We start from the raw sequence: 8587 nt of genomic DNA on the forward strand, positions 1-8587 counted from the left end.
GAGTGAAAGTTTCACAAAAGATTCCCTTCAACCTCTCACGCCCATTACATTTAAAAGAGAGGGGGAGAATTCACTAGATCCAATATCAAGAGATTGAATGCTAAGTTAATTGATAGTGAATTTGGAAAGTGAAAGTAACCCCTCTTTTAGAATGCAATAGGTTAAATTATGTGATTTAAGACTAAGTGTAAATGCAACAAAGAAATGATTATAAGTTGAGATAGAAATGAGGGATGAAGATATGCACTTGGAATTAGTAGTAAAAGGCCGAGATGAAGCTCCCGTGCAAATTTGGGTGAAAGTTGTTGGGACTATCTTGAAAGTGCACACAGTCCTTCGAAAAATCCATGCACCGAAAAGGGTTTTTTCTTCCTCTGAAAATGAAGTCTAAATCTACAAATACAGTTGTGCACCTACAACTTACACACATAAAAGAGAAAAAATGTTGTCGGGATTGGGGGTTTGCCTTCAGGTGAACCCCCGATTTTGGAATTAACCAAATGATGAAAAGTACTTGCAAGTAATGAAAGTAAATGACTAAAATGGAATTCACCTCAAGAGAGGATGCAATTGAAATGTTGATAGAGTTGTTTGAAAGGATATGTATAATTGATTGTCACAAGAGATCTCCTCTTCAATGGTTGAATCCTTGACTTGAATGCAATACCTAGCCTTGAAAGGAGACTTGAGAATGCTCAATGCTTGAAAGGAATGCTTGAATGACGATAATGCTTTCTTACCTCACTTTCTCTTATTGACTTATGAAAATGGGAGAGAGAATGCATCTTATATACTTGTCAATTAGGGTTAATTGACTGATTTTTCATCATAGGTCGACATAGGGAAACTTTTCCTGCTTTCCAAATGCAAATCCAAATGAAGGATAAATATAGAGGGGATCCAAAATAGGGAAAGGGAAAGGGTGTCATGCCCCTGTCTTGCCCTAATTCAGGACAGGAAGTAGCAGAGGGGAGTGCAGGATGCGAGAAAATGCAAGCTTCGGGCAGTGTGAGCATGTCTGAAGTCTCCAATCAGGCTTAGGGATTCGTTTTGCCAATGTGAAGACCCAAATATGGTTGAAAATTGCAAGGTCGCAATTTTATAACGCTAAAGATTGGTTTTAAGTTCCCTCTTGTTATTGGGAGGTATCCATTGACAACATCCATCAAATCCAAGTCTTTGGAAATAGAGTTGCAAGAAATTACTCTCAAGAAGTTCAAAAGAAGAAAGGACTTCAATAATAGGGGAATGAAGGACATATTCAATAAATCCTATACTCATATGCATCAAGTGGAAGATATTTGGATTGATCTTCACACTGACAAGGATATTAGAAGACTAGATTATAGTCATCTCACTTTGCAACAAATCATGTATCTTGATCTAGCAGATATCCCTAATGACATGGAGGTTAATGAGGATGCTCTTAACCTTATCTATGAAAGTCAAAAGATTGAAGATACACCTCTTCATCCCATTCAATGGTCACAGGAAGAGTGTGTCTCAATTAGAGAGAGATTTTAACCAATACATACCAATACCAACACTTGGTTACAAATCAAGGGGATAAGGTTGAAGGATTTTCAAACAAGATCAGAAGATGACAATGTGGGACCTACTGGCAAGAGGTCTGAACTCATAACAAATAACAAAGAGGATTCTTCTCCTTCCAAAAATAAAACCAAGTTCAAGTTTACAATAGGGAAGAATAAGGGTAAAATCACCATGTTGTGTCACACTTTTATAAAGGAAGTGGCCAACACAACTAAAACTGTTTAACTTTGACCACATAAAAGTGATATTTCTAAATTGAGTTTCAAAATGATGTAAACTGATCAAATGTGAAAATATTAATGAAATTTATGTCTATTATTTTTTAAATTTATAAAAAAATTGACATTTTTTTTATAAATTCAAAGACAGATTTTTTATTGCTGAAAATCTAGGCAGCATCACTAAAAAAAAGAAAACGAACTTATTTTTTTCTGATTTTTATTTTCCAAATAGAGGACATATATATGTTGTGTTAAAAATAAATAAAAAATTGATGTATATTTTTCTCATAATAATATTTTGAAGTCCAACATAGTTAAATTTGGTAGTTTTCATTCAGCATCACCTTTTGACTGTTGAATTTATCATTATCAAAAAAAAAAAATTATACTATTTTTGAGAAGATTCTCTCATTTAGTGAAAAATATATTTTTTTAATATCATTTAATATTTTTATTTCCTTTCTAATCAACTTCTTTTTGAACTTTAAAAACCTACTTGCAATGTTTAATTACTAAAAAATGTTAAAAATTATATGACCATATTCATGACTTCGAGATCTGCAAAAGGGTATTTTTTAATTTTTGTTAAAAAAATTTATGTCTGAAGAAAAATAGGGCAGACGTTAAAATTTTCTGAAATGCAGAGTTTTTAACCTTTTTGTGCCACATCACATGACACCTAGGTTAGTTCGACCAAACTGCCTTAGTTCAGTCGAACTGAGTTCGACCGAACTACTTCCCGCCAACTTCAGTCCCCCAACCGACGAGGGGACAAAGTGTCATGTTTTTTGTGTTTTTTTTTTTTCCACAAAGTCGATCGACTAGGTTTATTAAGCCGACAGGGTTAATTTGAAGGTCGTTTGAACATATTTTTATGGACAACTTTTAAAAGGTATTTTTATTCAATATAATATTTTTTTATATTAATTTAAATTTATTAATATAAATAATCTTTTAATATTTAAATTATGTGTGTAATTGGATGTAAAAATATTAAATTGGATAAAAGTGACATAACATTGGGTTTTTACCCATATTTTCTTTTAAATAATGTTAAAAAATTAGAAAATTTGTCTACATGTTTGTTTGTCTTATCCTTTCTAGTTTAATTAGGCTCACATCTTTATTTCATTTTGGGGTTAATTAACTTGCTTGAAGTGTCTTGTATCTTTGGCATGCTTTGTGTTTATATAGAACCCTAAAGATGGTAACAAAAGTAACTAAGCTCCCCTCGTCTTCCATTGAACATTGGTTGTAAGAGAAATTGTTATCATCTTCTTTTTAGATAGAAGGGCATGCCCTCTTGAGAAGTCTATAAGGTCAGGTGTGAGGGGAATGACCCAAGCAGTACTTCTTCAACCCGCTATATAAATTAATATGTTAGGTGAAAGTTGAGACGACTTGGTGAAGCTGGTCTATCTGACATGTTCCCTTAGTATCCACACTTGTGTGAGATGCGTAAAAATCCTCTTATGAGGACTGGGATATATTCTTAAGTGGATCATTGCTACATTTATAGGCACCAAGGACCATTGAATTTCCCTCAATAGACACCTTAGAGTAGTGGCCCACCCTTTTTTTGATTGGACATCATGATAATTCCAGTGCAAGGGGATAGCTGGTTTTCCCCCCAAGATACTTGCCATAAGGCTCCCATGAGATCAGGTAGAAATCCTCGACTTAGCATAAGCTATTTGTAGCTTTTAAGGGAGAGGGTGATTGGGTGATCCTTCTAGTCTTGGAGGCCCTTATAGCTATCCTCTCACGAAAAAGGAAAAATTAGTGAATACACCCCTCAAGGTGTCCCTACACTTGAGCTGACAGAGATTCCAAGTTGTGGGCTAAAGTTAACACCATGAGAACATTGACCTTAGGATAAGAAAGTGTTTGGCATGTTTTCAATTGTGTTTAGACCCGTGGAAATTGGGCTGAATTTGGCATATGAACATACACATTGATGTTAATTTTTGGACTATCACTAGTTGTAACAACCATTGTGTCTTCTTGTTTGTGATGTTTGATCTCATTTGCTACAAAAAATATAGTATTTACTTCTATGTGTGTATGTGTGTATGTGTGTATGTGTGTATGTGTGTATGTGTGTATGTATGTATGTATGTATGTATGTATGTATGTATCATGTCTGTATGTCTACATCTATGTGTGTGTGTGTGTATGTCTGTGTATGTATGTATGTATCATGTATGTTTGTCTACATGTGTGTATGTGTATGTATACGTGTATGTATGCATGTGTGTGTATGTGTGTATATGTGTGTGTGTTGTGCATGTATCTATGTATGTATGTATGTATGTATGTCATGTATGCATGTGTGTCTATGCAATGTATATATGTATGTGTATGTGTGTAAATTTGTATATATGTGTGTATGTGTACATGTATGTGTGTATGTGTATGTGTGTATGTGTTTATGTATGTATGTGTATATATGTATATATAGGTGTGTACATATGTCTGTATGTGCGTGTGTGTGTGATTGTGTGTGTTTGTATGTATGTGTATGTATATGTATGTCTGTATGTGTGTATGTGTGTATGTACATGATACGTATGTGTGTGTGCATGTCTATGTTTGTGTACATGTATGTATGTATGTATGTGTGTATGAGTGTGTATATAATATATACATGTACATGTATGTGTAGATGTATGCATGTATATATGTATGTGCACATGTGTATATGTATGTGCATATGCATGTGTGTATGTGTATGTATGCATGTGTATGTGTGTATGTGTGTGTATATGTATGTATGTATGTACGCATGTGTGTGTATATAATGTATACATGTATATGTGTATGTGTGTATGCATGTGTATGTGTGTATGTGTATGTGTGTATGTGCATGTGTGTATGTGTGAGTATGTATGTATGTGTGTATGTGTATGTGTGTATGTTGTGTTTGTACATGTAAATAGAGATGTGTATATGTATGTGTGTGTATGTGTATGTGTATCTCTGTCTGTATGTGTATGTGTGTGTATGTGTGTATGTGTATCTCTGTGTGTATGTGTATGTGTGTGTATGTGTGTGTATGTGTATGTGTATGTGTATGTGTACATATGTGTGTATATGTGTATATGTATGTGTGTATGTGTATGTGTGTATATATGTATGTGTGTGTGTATGTGTATGTTTATGTATGTGAGTATGTGTGTATGTGTGTGTGTATGTATGTACATGTATGTGTGTTTGTATGTGTGTTTGTATGTGTGTATGTTTGTGTATGTGTGTGTGTGTGTGTGTGTGTGTGTGTGTGTGTGTGTGTGTGTGTGTGTGTGTGTGTGTGTGTGTGTGTGTGTGTGTGTGTGTGTGTGTGTGTGTCTATGTCTATGTCTATGTGTCTATGTTTGTGTGTATGTGTGTATGTGTGTATGTGTGTGTGTGTCTGTGTCTATGTAATGTGTATGGTTCTCATACAACATATGGACTTATTAGATCAATTAAGTGGACCATTAATTATCAGTTAACAAGAGAGTCGTTATCAGCTAAGTATATTAGTTAAGTGGACCATTCATGTTCATTTTGTACGTGGACTTGACAAGTAGAATAACTTAAACCTGTATGCATATTTAAATTCGGGTCCAATTCACTTGACATATATGTAGATGTGGGAATGTGTATTTAGGGGTCTGTAGATTTGGATTGCTTCTCAATAGCAATTTGTCCAATGGGCAATAAAAGGACTAGAGTACGGAAGTATGATCGAATAAAAAGGATTAAAAAAAGGGTTACAACACCTGCTCAAGAACGAGTTCCTATTGACGATGAAGTGGTCGCAATTCAAAAACTTGACAAGAAATTGGTCCTAGTATTTTTTCTTTGGTATAGCCAATTTGATGGAGATGGATGAAGATTCTCTTTTCAATGAGATTTAAGTTGAGGATATGGTACTAGAAAGCACATTAAAACTACACTGCAAAAAAATATGGGATGAATATTTTCAAGATAAATCTCTAATTGGAAGAGCACAATTCTTTGTAAAGTTATTTAGGAGAAAAGAAATGACTCCCATTTTGGAGTTGTTGGGTGTTGATAACAAGAATAAATCATCAGACGGATCAATAAATCAGACAATGGTTGAAAATTTGCAAGAAGCTCTGAAATGTATGGAGAGCACGATTCGAGCTGTTGATTTAAGTGCTTCTCAAAGAGCATTAATGACTATGATTTCTAGTAAAAAATGATCACATAGAAGAAAAATTCAAGCAATTGCCCAGTTATTGAATGTCTCTAGAAGAACTATCCAGAGATATATTCTAGAAAAGAAACAAGTTGGATGAGAATATTGAAAATAATTGTGTCAATATTTGTAGGGTTCCTTGAAAAGATAGAATTGTTGAAGATGTAAACAGACTTATTATTGAATACTGGACCATTCACTCTCGTTTTTCTTCTAATAAAAGAGATACTATACAAATTAGGGATGAATATGGTACAAAAATTTCAAATCCAAAATAGTTTATAGACACAAAACAAAGTGAACTATTTGAAGCATTCAAACAAGAATTTCCAAATGTCAAGATATGTCAAAGGATGTTTGAGGGGTTACGACCATGTTTTGTGCATATCAATAAGGTACGTGAAACTTGTTGTTGTCGAAATCACATCGAATTTCAGATGCACCTCCAATCATATAAAAAGGCAGTGGTAGAAACTAATCCAAATGTAGTCATTCCTGCAAGTACAACACAATTTGTGAAGTCTATTTTATGTGACAGATTAGAAAGTTCATATCAGTTCAATGTATAATGTATAAAAAATGCATGTGCTGACTGTGGATATTTGAAGAAATTTGTACAAATTGAGAACGTTGATCTTTCAGTGCAAGTCCTGTGAAAGATAATTGAATATGAGAAATATCAGACAAAGTCGGGAGATGAATCAAAAAAAATTATGTAAAAAGAGAGTGAATTTCCTTACAAAGAGTTTATGTGTAGATTTTAGAATATGATATATACACATATCCAACATTGTCATGGTGCAAGATGGCAAGCTAAACAGTTTTGTATCTCCAAAAATTGCTTTCCTCTAGGTTGTATTCTCTCAATAGTAGACTTCTCTTAGAACTATACATCCAGTCCTCACACAGAGATTCAAAGTCAATACTATAATTCTGAGCAGGTTGCAATCTTTGTAGAAGTTTTTTATAGACATGCAGAGTTTCATGTGAACGGTGTAGAATGTGGTGAAGATGAACACATTAAGGAAGTTTATTTTTATATTAGTGATACTGGTCATGATAGGGGCTATGTAGCACATTGTTTTGAGATTTTTTTGAAAATATCATATAGCGTCGAATAATTGCTTCACAACACTGGATTTGGTCTTATGGATGTGTTGGTAAGTGTAAAAATTGATTAAATTTCCTATAGTCTCTTATTTAACTAATATGATTAAGTTTTTTAAACTAATATATGAGATTTGATTGTAACTTCACATGACAATTTAAATTTGCAAAAGTGTTCAATTGGTTGTCACAACAACATGTTAAATGTGGTGTAAAGTTTTTGTGGAACTTTTTTGAGAGTGGACATGGAAAAGGAGAGCATGATGGAGTAGGAGCATGTGTGAAGCATGCTCTTCACCAACATGAACTTGGAGGTACATGTTCAATGTATATATTTGTGTACTTCATTCAAGAAATCTCTATTTACTTGAGTATGTATCTTATGGGTCGGAGTTAAATTGCTAAAATAAGTTAATGTGTAGATAACAACATATGAAATTCAAGTCAGATGGTAGAATGGGGCAAAAGTCATTTTTGGGGCTCGTGACACGACATACAACAAATGATATTTTTGGGAAGTTAAATATATTGATCTATCCAATCCTTATAATTGTTAAATAATTAATAGTATTAGAAGTTTGCATCCAGTGATGACTACAAGACATAGCAAACCTCTTGCGATTTAGGTAAGAGATCTTAGAACTTGTTTTTTGTATTGAAATTGCATTAAAAATAAATCATGTCTACATAACTTAACAAACCTCTTGTGATTTAGGTAAGAGAAAAATCATGTTTTTATGTTGATTGCATGAAAAACAATGCAAATATTCAACAATGTCACAATATTAGACATGGATTTCTTTCATAATGGGAGATGAAACAATTAGTCACAATGCCTCCTTATGAAGATAGTGACTTTGTAGATATCCATGATCTTCTATATTCAACTTATTATGAACATGTCTCTGATTTAGTTGTGCTAGGTACACTTTCATTTTATTTAAATATCATTACATGATTTCATGTACCTTGCTTAAATTTAAATTAAATTTGAATTCTTTATGCATTCTACCATACACCTTTATAATTTGTGGTGTACAAGTGATATTTTTGTCATGGTTGCATATCCTAACAATGTAGAAGGTGTTGACTATTACCTACTAAGATGGACAAAACCAAAATGCAAATTGTCAAAATCAGTGGAAGATGTTGATGAGAAACAATATTCCACTGGATCAACTGTTGTTGAAGATACTTATTATCAACAAACCAAGATAGATACCAATGGTGTTAAATTTACTGATTACATGCCTGGACAAAAATTTGCATTATAGTCACTTAGTTATAGCAACAAGATTACATTTTCAAACTTTACCAAAAAGAGGTCGTGGCCCCCAAAAGTGGAGGTTTCCTTTCGAAGATCATGAAAGGATATTAGAGATAGTAAAAGACAGAGAGGATCCATATTTTATGTACCATGAGCTCACTTAACTTATTAGTACAAGTGAACTCATTTTTTTTTTTACCATGATACATGTATATATATATATGCATATATGTA

Source organism: Cryptomeria japonica, chromosome 3, assembly GCF_030272615.1.
Source record: "Cryptomeria japonica chromosome 3, Sugi_1.0, whole genome shotgun sequence".
Lineage (NCBI taxonomy): Eukaryota > Viridiplantae > Streptophyta > Pinopsida > Cupressales > Cupressaceae > Cryptomeria > Cryptomeria japonica.